The sequence below is a fragment of the Lutra lutra genome, chromosome 1, assembly GCF_902655055.1.
Source record: "Lutra lutra chromosome 1, mLutLut1.2, whole genome shotgun sequence".
Taxonomy (NCBI): Eukaryota; Metazoa; Chordata; class Mammalia; order Carnivora; family Mustelidae; genus Lutra; species Lutra lutra.
Window position 1 is genome coordinate 82,115,997 of NC_062278.1, and position 15,585 is coordinate 82,131,581.

Genomic DNA, 15,585 nt, shown 5'->3' on the forward strand with positions numbered 1-15,585 from the left:
GGACCACTTCTCCGCGCAGGGGCTTTGGAGGATCCCCACGCACAACAATACTCACACGGTCCTAAAGAGCGTGTCCCGGCCGGGACTGGAGAGAGGAACTCGGGCCACCTGCTCTTTGGCACACCTGGTCTGGTCCACCAGTCTTCTTTCTCGTTCCGCCTGGTTCCCCCTCAAAGCACTGACCTGCTCAACTTTGAGTGTTCAGCAGTTGACGGATTCCTGGGAGTCCTTGGCTCAGGAGCAACCTCCAAAGTGCTGGGGTAATGAGTTGCGGGCCCTTGTGACTCCCAAGTCGAAAACCCTGTCGAGGGACGGAAAAGCCCCCCAGAAGCGCACTTCTCGCCACAGCCAGCAGAAGCCCCCGAGACGCGCAGGCTAGAGCGGGGCGCCGCCGCCACAACCTGCTTTCTCATTCAAATTCTTACGCTCACACTGGAGCCCCCTCCCTCCCAGCCCCGCAGCTCCCGAGGAAATCAGGAACTGGAGCGGGAGAGAGTGGACTGGAGCTCCCACCGCCTACAAGGGCCCCAGCCCGCCAGGGGTAAGGGGGCCGAAGGCTGGACCTGGACCCCTGGGTCCACGCGCCCTTGCGAGGCTCTCTGGCAAGCAAAAGCCAGAAGTTCTGAGAATAAAGTCTTCCTTTCTCCCGCGTAGCTTTCAAAGATTCCCAAACCCAGGGACACCTCCTCGATAATCAGTTTTAGGCAGTGCCCTCAAGAGCTTCAGTGGTTTTAGGATAAAGGAGTTTGGAGAAACAAAGTTGGAAGTGAGAGAGCAGAGAATGGGAACCGTTTGCAGCTTGCACTAAAGTTAAAAAAAAAAAAAAAAACCTTAATGAAAATCGCGAACCCTCTATCTTAGGTCACCTTACCATTCTAAGAAAATAGCACTTACTATGCCGTTATAACCAAGGAGATCTGCCTTAAGTAAATTGCAGCTTAAACTGAGAAAGAGGGGAATGTAGGTAACATTCTTATTCCCCCGCCCCCCGCCTTTTCTTCCAGATGCTTCTCCTACATGTTAACGGGTCAATTATTCAAAATCAAATTAATTTAATGGCTGGCAGACTCCAGCACCGAACCTGCGGTAAGTAAGAGCACAGCCAAGGGGGAGGAAAGCCTGCACACAGTGGGCACTCAAATAGCGAGGAAACGATTAAATCTACCGCGCGCACAGACATGGTGACTGACCAGGTTGGTGCGGCTGCTGGAAGGCTGACAAACGCTGGCCTCGGCAGCCACCGTGTGATCCGGTCTCAAGATTCCAGGATTTGCATTTATCAGCCTTCATTCAACCTGCCCTATTGTTAGTTCAAAGCCTGGCTGGGAGGGACTTCGAGACTCTGCTTCTCACTCACCTTCAATTTAAAATTCTCCACCAATAAGAAGGTCCTAGAAAAGCTGGCAGCATAGGGTTGGCAGGGAATTTCTGGGCTTAGTGACAACATAAACTAAAGTCATTTTCTTTTTCATGCGTGAATTTGCTCAGGAAGTTACAAATGAGTGCTCGAGCAGGGAGAGCAGGGCCGGGGCTGCCCGTCTGCTTTGATGGACAGTTAGTGTGGGGGGTGGTAGAACCGTGACCTCTCAGCGCAAGATCTAGGGTTTCACCTTTTCATCCCACTTAGCCGATACCATAGAAACAACCCATTTGTATTATTCAGTTCAACAGAGGCAATTACAATGTCACAGCAAAGCACCATGGGCAAGAAGAAACTTTATCCTGAAAGCAATCCTGGACTCTCAAAAAAAAAAAAAAAAAAAAAAGCCACCAAAATAGTCACTTGAATTTCTTCATGCCAGGGTACCAGGAAAAATTCAATTTGGGAAAATATATATATAAGGTCTTTCAGCTCCAAAGAAAGAAAGCTCCCTAATTTTTTTTTAACATGCCGGGACAAAAATTCCCAGTGTATAAGAAATTAAACAGGTAACTACTCTTCTACCCTCAAACTGCTTCTTGCTTTGCATCCAAACATATGTTTTTTAGAGCTTTGTTTTGCTGGTAATCTCCATGGTGAATAGGAAGGCCAAAAAGAGAGAGTAAGAGAGAGACACACACACGCATCAAGACAACCCCTCACACAACCACAGAAGTTACCCACTCTAAACCTCCTGGGTTTGTCTTTCTTTTAAACCTGAAAAACCACAGATGCATGGGTTAAAATAAGCTCAGACACAAAGTTCACAACAAGAGCACTTGGTTTGTAATACAGTCTTTATTTTGAAAGTTTTAATCAATTTCCATAACTGTATGAACTTCAAAACTTTTCCACTATGCAATATTTCAAACCTATTGAAATCAAAGCAAATGCCCATATAATATTTCTGCTTCCTACCCCTTCTTTTTTAGGTAAAGCATTAGAGATAACAGCAAAAACCCCATCTCCTGGCCTGTCTCCCTCCCTTTGCGTGAATCATACTTAATCATGTGCTTAAGTGTTTAGGACATATGGAGAGATCCATAAATCTTTTAAGGTACCTTTTCCCTCTGAGATTTTTTTTTTTTAACTCCATATATCAGAGAAAAATCAACTAAAACCAGGAAAATATTGTTACATTGCTCAGTGTTTAGAAGCCAGACAGAACTATCCCCCCACCCCACCCCCGTCCCCCCACTCCCCCCCCACCCCACCGCTGGTGACAAACAGAGGGAATGATAACAAAGGGATTAGACAGTGGGTAGTAAACAGCCTCTCTAGGTTACACAAACCCTTCCATGGTTACCGAATAGTCAATAGAAAAAAAACAAAACAAATAATACCCCCTTCCTTCACAGCCTACAAGGGAATCAGAAAAAAATGGGATCTAAATTCACACTTCTTTGGGCAGGTAGAACAAAGGTCCTATATAGTAGTACCTTTTTTGCATTGTCTCTTGGTAACCTAAACTACAATCTTTCTGTAAGAAGTAACCCCTTTTCCCAGCATAAGGGACTCCTGCTGCTATGCTAGCTCAATTCAAGGTTGAAATCAGCCCTGCTGAAAAGTCTGGGGTTGAATCTTCCTTGCTTCTCTGTACACGGGGACCTCTCTGTGCAGCAAGTTACGGAAAGCCCTTCACAGCAGTCCTTTGACTTAACCTCCTCTGTGCAGTAAAAGGGCTATGAAAGCACCGATTTTTCTTAAATGCCATTTACTGGTGAAAGACATCATTCCCCACCCCCACTCTCCTCGGGCTTCCAGAGCAATGACTCTCATTAATTACACTGGCACAGCACTGCCTGGACTCCCTTCTAAGTAGTTGCCAGATTTCCACATATCACCTCTGCCTTGATACAGAATGTGCACTGACACCGGGATCACAGAAAATCCTGTAAAAGGTGCCTGATAGCTGGGAAGATGATTGATGTGCTTTGAGGTGGGCCTGCCACGCTGCACATCAGAAAGGGTTTCTTAGAAAACTGCACTAGGAACCGGGTTGAAAGTCCATTTTTCTAGCTATGCAAAAATAGTACTTTCAGTTGCGAAAACAGCCATATTTAAGATATTCGAATTTAAACAGCAATAATCTTCAAGTTATATTCAGAAAGCAAGAAAGTGAAGGAGATGAATATTATCTCTATTTTAATCAAGACACCAAAAAGTCACAAGAATAACCAAAGAGCTTAGCAATTATCAAGGATGAGCTGGAGGTCTCCCAACACAGCTTTCTTGAGTGCTTGCCAAGTACCAGACATTATGCTAGATGGTAATTCTTAGCTAGAATTCAGATAATGCTCCTGAAGTACAGAGCAGTAGCTCTCCTCATGACCTTACTTTTAGATACAAATAACAAAACCCCAACTCACACTAACTGGAGGAAAGGAGCCAGTACTGACTCCCACCTTACAATGGAGGAAAGGATAGAGGCTTCAGGAATAACAGGATCCAGGAATTTAGAATCATCATTTCTTTTCCATATTCATTCTCTTTTGATCCTACTCTTCCTCTCCCTGATGTTTTCAATGTTTAAACCTTATTCTTTCCTATTACATATGAGCTTCTATAGGCTGGTGGGTGGAGAAAGCATTACCAGGGACAGCTCCATGACCTCAGCTAGCAATCCCAGGGAAAAGGGAGGCTTTTATTTTATTTTATTTTATTTTTATTTTACCATCTGTAAATAAGATTGTAGGAAAGGATGCCAATTGACCTGCTTCAGGTCATGTGTCCATCCATAGGTCAATTAATGTGGTCAACAACAAGTAGAGTATATGTGTATCCAGTCTCTGATCATACACCCAGTCCTGTAGATAGGAGGTGGGGTAATTTGAGTAGCAGCCCCACCAGAACTATAAGGAGTCAGGAAGGATTTGGTCCCCATAGAAAGGAAGCTGCTCTTCCCAAATGAGGGTAGGAAGTGATTCTGGTGGATAAAAAGAGCAAAGGTCCCCAACTGTGCCATCTCTTGAACCTGCCACCAAAGAAAGCCATTAACACCTCTGTATAGATTCCTATGTGTATGACAGAGGTTTCAAAAAAAAAAAAAATGAGAAAAGAAACTTCCAGCATTCATTAGGAAGAACTGGGGAGGGGTGTCACAGTATGAATGCCACCGATCTTTCCCTCCCCAGCTACAGAAAAATTCATCCCCATATGTAGGCAACTGTCATGCTAAGCTGGAAACAAGAGAGAAAAGAACATAAAAGCAGGACAGCTGATCTTGGGAAGAGTTGCTTCCTATTTGTGCTTTTCACTTTTTATCACAGAAATTTTCATAGGTAAACAAAAGTAAAATAGTATAATGAAGCCCTACATATTGGTCACCCAGTTTCTACAATTATTATTTTGATAATCTTTTATCTATTCAGGAATGTGAGGAATTCACAGAAATAGTTTTTTGTTGTTTTTTTTTTTTAAGATTTTATTTATTTGTCAAGAAAGCAGAAGCAGGGGGGTCAGTTGGCAGAGGGAGAAGCAGGCTTCCTGCTAAGAAAGGAGCCCGATGCAGGACTTGATCTCAGGACCCTAGGATCATGACCTCAGTCAAAGGCAGATGCTTAATCAACTGAGCCATCCAGGTGCCCCTGAAGTACTTGATTTCATAAATTAACACTTTTTCACAGTGCTGGGCTCTTAGTTAATGGAAGGAATGCATACCTACAAAACAACTAAATTAAATAAGACTACTACAGGGGAAGCTCTTAGTAAAATGCCTAGCACAAAATGAGCTCTGAAAAATGTCAGTTTTTTTAGGGGTGCCTGGCTGTCTCAGTTGGTGGAGCATGCAACTCATGATCTTGGGGTTGTGAGTTGGAGCGCCACAATAGGGGTAGAGATTACTTAGTAAAAAAGTTACTATTATTATAGGTACTATTAAATGGGTAACCTATTTCAAGATTTTAAATGCTAGCAAAGTCTACATGTTGAAATGTATTTGGCGTACAGAGGGAAAAAAGTTAAGGCTAAACTCTTTACCAATAGACAAAAACATTTTTAAGTGTTCCATTTCTTTTAAAGATTTATTCATTTCATATAGAGAGAGCACAAGAAAGAGCGGGTGGAGGGGTGGCGTGCAGAGGGAAAGAGAGAATCCTAAAGCCGACTCCTGGTCGATCAGGGAGCCCAATATGAGGCTCAAACCCAGGACCCTGAGACGATGACCTGAGCAAAAATCAAGAGTCTGCCACTTGACTAAGACATCCAGTCACCCCAAAGCGCTCCATTTTTAAGTGGACTATTCATATTTTTTCTAGAACAAGCCTATATAATTGTTTCCCCTTTCTATATGGAAATATCAAAAATATTACAAGCAGGGGCGCCTGGCCGGCTCAGTCAGTAGAACACGTGGGTCTTGATATCAGGCTTGTGGGTTCGAGCCTCACACTGGGTGTAGAGATTACTTAAAAATCGTAAAAAGAATACATACATTACAAGCAAATGCACTTTTCACCTTACAAATAAGGAGATACAGACTAAACTGTCAAACTCAAACAAGAGCTTGAGAGATACTGGAATTCTCAACTCCAGGTTCCCTACTATAATATCTTGGCAAAATAATCTAGCCTCTCAAGGCTAGGTGAAGACAAAATAGAATTGTGCCTGTCTAGGTGAAGTCCTTCAATTCAATTAAGATTTCCTTATAACCCAGTTATACTTCTTAAAAGATGTTCAGTTCCCACCACAAAATGAATACTTTCTTTTAAGTGAATACTTTTTTTTTAAGTGCATTTTTTTTTTAGTAATCTCTACACCCAAAGTGGGACTCACAGTCACAACCCCGAGATCAAGAGTCGAACGCTGTTCCCAAAGAGCTAGCCAGGCACCCCAGAATGAGTACTTTTTAAAAGGCAGAAAACATGCTTAATTAAAGTGAACTTACTCTATTTTCTCTCTTCATACAATTTGTTTCATTGTTTTCTCCTGGTGGTTGGGGGTGGGGTGGGGCAGGGAATAAAGTATTCTAGAGGCAACAATAGTGTCAGAGGACAGAGCTCCCTCTCCTTCCTCCTAAGAGCTTCACAACTGGGCTTTGTGAGTTTTGTTTGCCGAAAGACCTCCCACAGAGCCAGTATCTACAACTTGCAAGATGGTCAAAGCCTGCTGGGCAGGACCAACATAACTGAAGTACTTTCTTGTGCCCAGGAAATTTTGGATTACGTATTTTCATTATGGAATATATTGTACCGTTAAAACATTCCTGCAGAATCCCATAATATAACTAAGAGAAAAATGTATCTTCATAATTTATCCAATTGTGGATCAGTCATACACAGCAATCATTATCATAGACATTAACAAAAGTTTACACAAATGAGCAAGTTGTACTGTGAAGGGAAAAATGAAAAAAACCGGTAAGCCAGAATACAATTTCTAAAGCTTTGAAAGCTGAGGAGAAGGCAATTTACACCATAAGGAAAATTCTCTTATTTCTGTACTATTTGGAATCCTAATATGGTACACCCTTTCTGATTACTTTTTTTTAACCAGAAGACAAATGTTTAGGTTTGTCCACACAAACATAGTAAAAGGAAAAACTGCATTTAAAAAACCATATGTTGGGGCACCTAGGTGGCTCAGTGGGTTAAAGCCTCTGCCTTCGGCTCAGGTCAGGATCTCAGTATCCTGGGATCAAGCCCCACATCAGGTTCTCTGCTCTGTGGGGAGCCTGCTTCCTCCTTTCTCTGCCTGCCTCTCTGCCTACTTGTGATCTCTGTCTGCAAATAAATAAATAAAATCCTTAAATAAAAAAAAATAAAAACCATATGTTAGCTTTTGTTTCATTTCTTTAAATATTTATACTAAATATGTAACTAGAGGGCTTGGTTTGCCCAAAATAAGTATCATTTTCAAATCTGACAAATTTTAAAAATGTTCTTTCAGAAGACCGAAGGCAAATTAATTTTCACAGTGTAGGATCATAAGATGTATAGAGGAAAATCAGACTGGAAAAATAGGTTCTGGTCAAAATAAGTAGGCAAGGGGCGCCTGGGTGGCTCAGTGGGTTAAAGCCTCTGCCTTCGGCTCAGGTCATGATCTCAGGGTCATGGGATCGATCCCAGCATTGGGCTCTCTGCTCAGCAGGGAGCCTGCTTCCTCCTTTCTCTCTGCCTAGCCTCTCTGCCTACTTGTGATCTCTCGCTATCAAATAAATAAATAAATAAAATCTTTGGAAAAAAAAAAATAAGTAGGCAACAGGAATGGTTCACTTCATTCTTTTTTTTCTTTTTTTTTTAAGTAATCTCTACACCCAACCTGGGGCTTGAACCTACAACCCTGAGATCCAGTCGCACGCTCTACCAACGGAGTCAGCCAGGCACCCCAGTCTACTTCATTCTTTATTTCATTCCTTTATTTAACAAATATTTATAGAGTTCCCAATGAGCAAGAAACTGGGTAAATGCTGTGGAGAAAGCAGAAATGCTCCAAAGTTTATAAAGTATGGCTTGAGCTATTCTAATAACTCTAGCACTAATTTCTCAATTTCATTGCTAAAGTATTTACAAGCTTTACTTTGATACCCAAAACAAAAGAGAAAATAGAAGTAATTATCCCAATACCTCAATTTTTTAAAAAAATATTTTATTTATTTATTTGACAGAGATCACAAGTAGACAGAGAGGCAGGCAGAGAGAGAGGAGGAAGCAGGCTCCTGGCACAGCAGAGAGCCCGATGAGGGGCTTGATCCCAGGACGCTGGGATCATGACCGAAGCCAAAGGCAGAGGCTTTAACCCACTGAGCCACCCAGGAGCATCCCCATACCTCAATTTTTTAAAAACCCTACCTCTGTCTGAATTACTTGTTGTCCTCACTTTAGTTATAGAAATCTTTTCATCAGGCCTCTTCAAAAGTGCTTTTAGAAAATGAGATCTGCAGTGATTTTCAGTAACCCATATACTTTTGCACTGCAAACCAGTACACATATTCAAATATATTTATAACATCAAAATAATTAACAAACAACATTTATCTCTGCTATGTGCAATGCACTGGATAGATTTTATTCTTTTCTGTTTTTCTTAGCCCAACATGGGGCTTGAACCCAGAACCCTAAAATCAAGAGTTGCATGCTCTACCACTGAGCCAGCCCCAGCTGCCCCTATTCTGTTTTTTTTCTTTCTTTTTAAATTGCTAGTGGCAACTCATTAGATTGACTTCACACCTCACTAATTGCTCGTGGCCAATAGTTGAAAAACACTGCTCCCAGTCTGTCCTTTAGAAATGAAGAAGCAAAGTAGTAGTGCTCAGAATAGAAACATGGTCAACAGTGCACACCTTCTGTCCAGCAAATTGACAGATCTCAAAGCCATCCAGAATTAAGTCTCTGGGACAAAAAAGGCCTGTGATTGCTCAACCCTTTGACCATGAAGCCACATGCCCTGTGGAGGATAAGGAAAAATCTTCTGGAGAACAGAGCTGGAGCATCCAGCCAAACTGACCAAGAAATTCACACACTGCAGGACTGGGAGTCATCATCCTTGTCCCACTGAATAAGACATATGCTATGAACTCCTGACATCCTATTTTCCCTCCACATTATGTACTGGGTGCAGGGACATTTGGCCTTGTACTTCCAAATCATGGAGATTTACTCTGGACCAGACCAAAAGGAATTCATATCACTCAAAAATCCCAAGCTAGGGCATGCACTTAATTCCTAGCTGAATATCACCTTCTTTCCTGAAGAATACTGAACTGTGGAATCGTATCTCACCCCAATTCCACTTCATCATAGTTTGCAAAACTATCTAGCTAATTAATGGCATCTTCTGCTGTTTTCTATCATTGATACCATTTTCTTCTATTTTAATATTTGATATTTTGATGTAATTTGAATGGAAGTTAAAAGAATGAGCTCAATGGCCATCTTGAAACAGAAGTAGAGTTGGTTCATTTTAAAGCTTTTATTACTATTTCACTTTTAAAGTTCTGTTCTTAATATTTTTAATAATTTTTCAATTTTTTAAAAAAATTTAAAAAAAAACACCCAACATGGGGCTTGAGCTCATGACCCCAATATCAAGAGTCACATTCTCTAGGGGTGCCTGGTTGGCTCAGTGGGTTAAGCATCTGCCTTCGGCTCTGGTCATGATCTCAGGGTCCTGGGATCGAGCCCTGTATCGGGTTCTCTGCTCAGCGGGGAACCTGCTTCCTCCTCTCTCTCTGCCTGCCTCTCTGCTTACTTGTGATCTCTATCTGTCAAATAAATAAATAAAATCTTTTAAAAAAATAAATAAAAAATTAAAAAAAAAGAGTCACATGCTCTATTGACTGAGTCAGCAAGGCGCCCCCTGTTCTTAATATTTTAATTCTTAATCTTGCATTTTTAATTTTCTTCAGTCTTTTTATAAATTTGCATTACTTGGGGAATGTGGGTCGCTCAGTTGGTTAAGCATCTGCCTTCAGCTCAGGTCATGATCCCAGCGTCCTGGGATAGAGCCCCGCATCAGGCTCCCTGCTCAGCAAAGAAATCTGCTTCTCCCTTTCCCACTGGCCCTCCTCCTGCTTGTGCTCTCGCTCTCAAATAAATAAATAAAATCTTTTTTTTTTTAAGATTTTATTTATTTATTTGACAGAGAGAGATCACAAGTAGACGGAGAGGCAGGCAGAGAGAGAGAGGGAAGCAGGCTCCCTGCTGAGCAGAGAGCCCGATGCAGGACTTGATCCCAGGACCCTGAGATCATGACCTGAGCCGAAGGCAGCGGCTTAACCCACTGAGCCACCCAGGCACCCCAATAAATAAAATCTTTTGCAAAAATTTGCATTACTTTCTTCCTGTGACTTGCCTTCATTGAAACAGTTGCATGGTAATGGCATTAGGGAAGCTCCAAAGCACTGATGAGATTCAGGACACACTATCCCAAAAATGGCACCTTGGCAGAGTGAACATTTTATGCTGAAGGAGTCTGGGAAAACCGCCAGAGCAAGAAGGTCTTTTTGATCTCCCTCCCTTGCCCTTCTTCCCTGAAACTGATGATAAAATCCTCCTAAGAGAAGTGCCTTCCCTACAACTGGAGGTCTGTTTCTTCAGGTCTTTATTTCCTTATGTAAGTTCTCATGTCACATAAAACTTGTATTAAATCAATTTATATCCTTTTCTCCTGTTACTTTGTCTTTATCAGTTTAATTTTCAGACCCAGCCAGGAACCCAAAGAAGGTAGAGGAAAGTTTTTCCTCCCCACACCACAAAGACAAGTCTGGAAACCATATCCACCCCAGCTATCCCAGCAGTAGCTGGGCTCCTTAGTATATCTGCCATCCCTACTAATGGTGGCTTAAAAAATAACCATTCTGCTGGTGCCCTAGAATTCTGAAGTGCTGGTGTTTCTTGGCTTCCTGAATCATGTTGTTTCTTTGAAAAGTCACTGTTCAAATCAATGCCCTGTACAACCATTGGATTTAGGGCAAACTGTCAACAATATGCCCCTTGACAACACATGGAGACTCAAATCTCAAAGATGCAAATGTAGGGGAGCGAAATATGTCACCCCAAAATACAGCTCTTCAGCTTAAGGATTATTATCTTGAGCTGGGTTTTTTTGTTGTTTTGTTTTGTTTTTAAGACTTTATTTATTTGTAAAAGAGAGAGAGCACAGCAGGGGGAGCAGCAGAGAGAGAAGCAGGCTTCCCGCTGAGCAAGGAGCCCTCAATACCAGGACCCTTATATCATGACCTGAGCCAAAGGCAGATGCTTAACTAACAGAGCCACCCAAGCACCCCTTAAGCTGGTTATTTGTAAGAAACTGCAGAGATAGGAGAAGTTCTAAAAACCAGGTAAAAGTTACTCTTTTGTAAGAACAATTTACATTTATAAGGGAAATCTCCATTTGTAAAGATGTCCCCCTCTCTCTCTCTCTGAAAAACAACCTTACCCTTGTTTACTGTGCCTTTCAGGGTAACTTCTCATAACTGGCCTCCCCGTCCCCCATCTTCTAGCCTTTACCTGGAGATGTTACTTAAGGGGATGGCCATTTCGGGAGTTACTCAGTTTTCCTTGGTATCTCCAAGGTATATAGGAGGTATACATGTTATTAAACTTCTCTTTTGTTTTTCTTCTGTTAGTCTGTCTTGTTACAGGTGTGTATCAGCCAAGCACCTAGAAGAGTAGAGGGAAAATTATTTTCCTTTCCCCCTACAAACTTCACCTTGATGAGTAACCAAATGATGCTGGAGAAATCCAGAAGATAAAATTCTTAGCACATTATCTGCTTGCCTCAGATGTGGTTAATTCTCCTAAGCAGGTTTTGCAAATGTACCAGGCCAGTATGAGGTACTGACTGGGATCTTTACTACTCTCAGTTACCTGAGAAAGCAGGAATAAATAAGAGATGATGAGCTAATGTTGGGGTTTGGAGCAAATGGTCAAGAAAGAATTCTTGAGATGTCTTCAATGAAAAAAGGTGGTTTTATTAAAGCACGGAGATAGGACCATGGGCAGAAAGAGCAGCACTGACGTAGTGAGGGGTGGTGATTATATATTTTCAAGTTTGTAGCGGGGATAGGAACATTTTAAATCTATAGGGAATTTTGGAAGGTTTCCAGGACCTTGAGGGGGCTAGCCATTGTTAGGAAAAGGGCATTTATTACTGTCTAGTAAAACCTTAGTCATGAGATCCTACAGATGTGTATCAGTGGACTATATGCTTAGGAGATGATTGCCAACATATATCTTGGCGGGGTAGAGATAAAGGATAAAGTTTCCAAAGGAATTTTTTTATGTTAAATAAGATTTACAGGATCCTGGAAGTCAGGATAATGTTAAACCAAGATTGCCTTTCGCCCTTAGCAAGGTATTAACATCAAGGCAGCTGATTTCCTAGAGGAATGTCACTCTGCCTGTTTCAAGGACTTGTTAATGGGCTGTAAGTAGTAAGAAAATTTCATTTTTTTTCATTTGCTCTTGTTTCCCATTATCAAGAAATAGCAGAACTATTGAGATCAGTAGCCCTGATTTCTCTTTGAGTCAACTTTTTAAAGAATGGCATTTCTGGCAGCAGATTCCCCAGGCCTTCCCAGTGGTGAGAAAGACCAAGCTGATTTAGGTTTCAGGACCAAAAAGAATAAGAGGTCTTGGAATAAGGAAGAGTTTAACAGAATTTGTGGAGTAGCAACCATCCTTTCCCTCTCCTGTTCACACAGGGGAGGAAGATTTGATATTAGCACTTCACTCCCTTTTCCATAAGACTGAGAATGCCATATATCCTGTTTCCACTAAGTTAGGAAATAGTGATTATCTCTTTTCTGATGTTTGCTAAGCTACAGAGCCTTCTAGCACTTCATTTACCTGAGACAAGGAGAAAGAAGCATGATCAAAAGAGGGAAGCAAGGGGCACCTGGGTGGCTCAGTAGGTTAAAGCCTCTGCCTTCTGCTCAGGTCATGATCCCAGAGTCCTGGGATAGAGCCCCACATCAGGCTCACTGCTCCGCAGGGAGCCTGCTTCCTCCCCTCTCTCTCTCTGCCTGCCTCTCTGCCTACTTGCGATTTCTCTCCCTCTGTCAAATAAATAAAATCTTTAAAAAAAAAAAAAATAGAGGGAAGCAAGAGAGAGTGCCTGGAGAATCACCTACATTCCCACCACTTAGTCAGAGGATAAATGAGTTTCCAGGGTGCCTAGGTGGCTCAGGCAATTGAGTGGCTGAGGCCCAGGTCATGATCTCAGGGTCCTGGAATTGAGCCCCACGTTAGCATCAGGCCCCCCACTCAGCAGAGTTAGCCTCTCCCTCTGCCCGTCCCCCAACTCATGCACACACGTGAGTTCTCGCTCTCAAATGAATAAAATCATAAAAAAAAAAAAATGCACGAGTTTCCTGTAACTTGAATCGACACCGTGGAAAGTGGCAGGACTGAGGTCAACTTGTAATACTTCCCACAACACATACCCATGAGTGGAGTGATTAAGCCCCGTCACATTCCACAATTAAACTTATGTGTCCTTCCCATCCCAGGTGGTGGGGATCCAAGAGCAAAAGGCTGTGGACTAAACAGCCTTGGGAGTTAAGCAGATAGGGAGAGAAAGACTAAGAATCTCTCAAGCCAGGGGACTATGATAGGGAGCCCCTACAGAACCCTCAAGGAATAACCATGACCAAATGTGCTGGAGAAGAACCAGCATTTGGACACCTGTCTCATGAATGGAACTAACAAATGTCAACACAAAAAAGGGAAATGTAAGCAAAATGTAAGGAGACTTCAGTTGTGTGTTAGAATTCTCTCTCTAGGTGTTGTGGGAATATGCTTTTAGCTGCCAAATAATGACAGTGCTCGGTCATATATGTATGGGAATAGTTTTCACTCTTCTCCCAAGTTTTGTCCACCATTAATTATGATAAAGCTAATGTTGCTTTCAACATTTCATAATAAGAAGTATGACTAGAAAATGACAAATAAATAAAACCCAAAAAAGGAAATGTGAGTCTAAAAGAATATAGATTGAAAGGGGCCATAAGAGATCCAATCATTTAGGGGCGCCTGGGTGGCTCAGTGGGTTAAAGCCTCTGCCTTCGGCTCAGGTCATGATCCCAGGGTCCTGGGACCGAGCCCCATGTCGGGTTCTCTGCTCAGCGGGGAGCCTGCTTCTCTCTCTCTCTGCCTGCCTCTCTGCCTACCTGTGATCTCTCTCTCTCTGTCAAAATAAATAAATAAAAATCTTTAAAAAAAATCCAATCATTTAGAAAAAACAGTAAGAACTAAATTTATTTGATAGAAATAATTTTTTAAAAAATAAACAGGTCTTGGGGCACCTGGGTGGCTCAGTGGGTTAAAGCCTCTGCTTTCGGCTCAGGTCATGATCCCAGGGTTCTGGGATCGAGCCCCACATCGGGCTCTCTGCTCAGCAGGGAGCCTGCTTTCCTTCCTCTCTCTCTGCCTGCCTCTCTGCCTACTTGTGATCTCTGTCTGTCAAATAAATAAATAAAATCTTTAAAAAAAAATAAAAAAAAATAAAATAAACAGGTCTAGATACCCAGGATACTGAAAGGAAAGAAGGCCAAGGGAAAAAGGCAGCCATAGATCCCGTTGTTTTGAAGATAGGAAATTAAGATGTAAATCCTTTATTTGAGAAAGGCAAAAAAACCTGGGCTTTGGTCAGAAATTCTGCCTAAATTTAGGACTTTTCTATTTTTTTCAGATGACCCTATTATAACTGTCTCATATAAAAAAGATCTTGCCTCTATAACTATATAGTTCACCTTGTCCTTGGACGATCAAACAAGCTATCTACAAGAAAGACCAGAGACAAAAGCCAGAAAAGCAGACCTTGTTGACCCCGAAGAAAGCTGCTGGCCAATGGGATTCCTCCTAGCCTTCAAGTATGTGTTAACACTGCTACCACCTAAGTGGAGAACAAGAACGTTCAGAAAATGGTGACTGCACACAACAGGAGTCCCGCTGGTCTATTTTTCTTCTTGTCTATCTTGTCCTAAAATCATGGTTTCCCTACTGACTATAATCAAGGCAAAGGTTAGAACAAGTCATTTCATCTAGTCCACAAAAAGACCTGTACCAGCTTCACTTTCACATAACTTATCTGGAAAGACAATGCTGCAGGGACTGCGTTGGCAGGGGTCATCAGAACTGATTACAGTGATAACTGTGATGAGATCTGACATCATTGGGAGGTAAACCAGGAAAGCAGCAGGTCCATGAGCTTGCCACAGAACTAGTTTTTTTTTTTTTTTTCCACAGAATTAGTTTTAAATGTACTCTGTTAACTTCTCTGTTGAGAGAAATAGAACATCCCCTTAAAACAAGAAAAGCTATTGGGGCACCTGGGTGGCTCAGTGGTTAAATCCTCTGCCTTCGGCTCAGGTCATGATCTCAGGGTCCTGGGATCGAGTCCCACATCGGGCTCTCTGCTCAGCAGGGAGCCTGCCTCCTCCTCCTCCCTCTCTCTGCCTGCCTCTCTGCCTACTTGTGATCTGTCTGTCAAATAAAAAACAAAAACAAAAACAAAAAAAAACAAGAAAAGCTATTGAGGGATGAGACCCAGGGAATAAAAGCTAGGATATAACATCCTATCCTACCCCAAAGGCGATGACATAAAATCACAAGAACAAAAATCCGTGGCAGATCTGAGGCCTTACTAAAAGTAAATGTTGTTTAATTAGGAAATGTTGGGAAATCTACTTTATGTTTTACCAGCAGTCAGGGAGCGGCAATAAACTT

At 42.0% G+C, this 15,585-nt stretch overlaps 1 protein-coding gene across 2 annotated transcripts in view; it reads right to left on the bottom strand.

Moving 5' to 3' along the window:
- PLCH1 (phospholipase C eta 1) overlaps nt 1-395 on the bottom strand; it is a 216,351-nt gene extending 215,956 nt beyond the window's left edge. For both annotated transcript variants that reach the window (XM_047728543.1, XM_047728551.1), the window contains exon 1: nt 184-395. The gene's annotated coding sequence lies outside the window, so the exon portion shown is untranslated. The remainder of the gene's footprint in view (nt 1-183) is intronic.
- Nucleotides 396-15,585: the final 15,190 nt, after the last annotated feature.